Below are 3213 nucleotides of genomic sequence, written 5' to 3'. Positions count from 1 at the left end.
GGCTTCCAAATGTTGTTTAACCTAAATATGCAATGCTGCCATGTGATCTGCAAAATCTTCTGCTTCTGAACTCTTCTGGTCTTCACTGCTAATGTCTCTCAAATTTGATATTCCTCTAGGGTACACTCTGGTAACAATCTCAAATGGTGTAATTCTGGTACTTCTATTCACTGAATTGTTGTAGGCAAACTTTGCTTGTGCAAGGATGAAATCCCAACTTCCGGTTTTATCTCCCACTAAACGTCTCAACAAATTTCCTAAACTCCGGTTAACAACTTATGTTTGTCCATCAGTCTTTGGATGAAAAGTAGAATTGAACTTCAAATCTATCTTCATCTTCTTCCAAAGTGTTCTCCAAAAAAAGCCAACAAACTTAGTGTCTCTACCTGAAACTATGCTCTTAGGAAATCCATGCAATCTCACCACTTCCTTGAAAAATAGGTCTGCTACATGCAATGCATCTGATTTCTTCTTACATGGTATGAAATGAGACATCTTCAAAAATCTATCCACTACCACAAATATAGAATCATTCCCTCTCAGTGCCTTAGGCAATCCAAGTATAAAAAAAATGCTTATATCCACCCAAGGTTTTACCGATACTGTCAAAGGTTTATAAAGTCTCACATTCTGACTACTACTCTTTGCAACTTGACAAACTCTACAACTCTACACATATCTCTTAACATCCTTAAGAATCTAGGGCCAAAAATACTGCTCACTCACCAATGCAATTGTTTTTTCAATGCCAAAATGTTTGGCTAGTCATCCACTGTGTTTTTGTTTTATCAAGTTCTCTTTCATGGAGCTCTTAGGTATGCACAACTAAACTCCCCTGAATAACATCCCATCTTGAATGAACTAATCAAACCATTTTCTTCTATCTACCATAACTATTTATCTACATGCTTTCCAAGGTTCTGCAAAATCCGGGTTTTTATCATATAAGGTCTTCAAATCTTCAAAACCTAATACTATCACTCTCATCTCTATCAGCAAATTCCTTCTCCTACTCAATGTATTGGCAACTTTGTTAGATTTTCCACTTCTATGCTTTAACACAAATAACTGTGCAAGAATTATACCCATCTCATATGTCTCTGATTCAACTTACTCTGACTATTCAAATACTGCAAAGCTTGATGATCTGTATACAACACAAACTCCTTAGGCAACAAGTAGTGTCTCCATTTCTTCAAGGCTTGAAATATGGCATAAAATTCCTGATCATACACTAAATATCTCTTTTGAGCATCATTCAATTTCTCATTGAAATAGGCTACTGCTCCCCCTTATTGACTCAAGATTTCTCCTACTGTTGTTCCACTTGCATCATAATCCACTTGAAATACTTTATTGAAATTTGGTAAAGCTAACACAGGTTGCTCAGCCACTTTCTACTTCAACAATTCAAAACTTTTGTTTGCTCTGGTGATCCACTTGAATTCCTTTTGATCTCCTCTCATGGTCTTAGTCATAGGGTTACAAACTCAATTGGAATTTTTTGATAAACTTTCAGTAAAAACTAGCCAATCCATGAAATGATCTCACCTCCCCAATGCTTTTCGATGTAGGCCACTCAACAATGGCTTTAACTTTCTCAGGGTCCATCTTCAAACCATCCTCAGATATCACAAATCCTAAATAGACTATCTTATCCTTCATGAAAGTACACTTCTTGATATTGATCAGCAACTTTTCTTCCCTCAACCTTTGAAAAACTTGTCTTAACTGAATCAAATGCTCCTCTTTTCTTTTACTAAAATTCAGAATGTCATCCAAATACACAATAGAAAACTTAACCAATAATTTCTTCAATACCTCATGCATCAACCTCATGAAAGTGATCAGTGCATTAGTGAATCCAAAAGGCATCGCCAACCATTCATATAGTCCTTCGTTTGTCTTAAATGTTGTCTTCCACTCATCACCATCTTTGATCTTGATTTGATGATATCCACTCTTCAAATATATCTTTGTAAAGTATTTTTCTCCACTCAAATAGTCCATTATGTCATCCATCCTACGCAAAGGAAACCAGTATTTCACTGTGATATTGTTTATTGCTCTTGAATCGGTACACATTCTCCACTCTTTATTCTTCTTAGGTTCTAATATTGTTGGTACTGTACAAGGGCTCAGACTCTCCTTGATCAAACCTTTCTTCAACAGCTCTTGCACTTGTTTATTCAATTCTGCATTCTTTGTCAGTGTTAACCGGTGTGTAGCTTTGTTAGGCAAACTAGCTCTGAGAAAAAGTCCATGCAATGACTAATATGTCTCACAGCTGGCAATCCATCAGCAAATCTCTTATTTCTTTTGAGTGTTCTCCTTCTAGTTCCGGTCTCTAAGTCTTCTTAGGAATTAAGGCAAAACACACATTCTCATGTCTCAATCCATCCATGAATTTCCTTCCATCTACTAAATAGATTATGGCATTGATACAAAGTTCATTCTTCAATGGTTCCTCCAAAGGTAACAAGGTTTGCTTCATCCCATTTTCCATAATAGTGTATGTATTCTTCCTCCCATCATGTATTGCCTGTCTATCAAACTATCAAGGTCTACTCAACAAAATATGACAAATATCCATAGGCATAATATCACACAAAACTTCATCATGATAATTCCCAATTTTCAATTTCACCAAACATTGTTCACTTACTAACAACTTATGTTCATCCTGAATCCATGCTATTTGATAAGGCTTAGGGTGATTAATCTCTCCAATTTCAACTTATCCACCATATCTTATGAAACAAGATTATCTGAACTACCACTATCAATAACAACTTTACAACACTTACCAGATACCTTACATCTAGTCTTGAACAAATTCTTCCTCTGCAAGGGCTCTTCATCTCCTTCGGTATGACACAAAGCTCTCCTCGTCATCAATAGTTCTCCATCTTCTGGTTTAATGTTTGATTTGGTGTGGTTTTTTTCCACCACTGCTGCTCTTCCGGTAGCCTCTATCTTCTCACACACAAATGCACGGTGTCCTCCTCCACACTTTAAAAAAGTTCCTCTAAATGTCCTCTTGTCTTGTCTTCAAAATTTCTCATTCCAGTAACCATCTGGTTCTCTCCTTCAGTAGAAATTTCTATCATCCTTCCGGTATGAATTACCTTCTTTTCTCACTTCCTTGTCCTTATTCTGATATGCACTGGTTCCTCTTCCTCCAATATATCCTCTTCCTCCTTTAAATCTTCC

Source organism: Cryptomeria japonica, chromosome 5, assembly GCF_030272615.1.
Source record: "Cryptomeria japonica chromosome 5, Sugi_1.0, whole genome shotgun sequence".
NCBI classification, from domain to species: domain Eukaryota; kingdom Viridiplantae; phylum Streptophyta; class Pinopsida; order Cupressales; family Cupressaceae; genus Cryptomeria; species Cryptomeria japonica.
Note: the sequence above shows the minus strand (reverse complement) of the source record.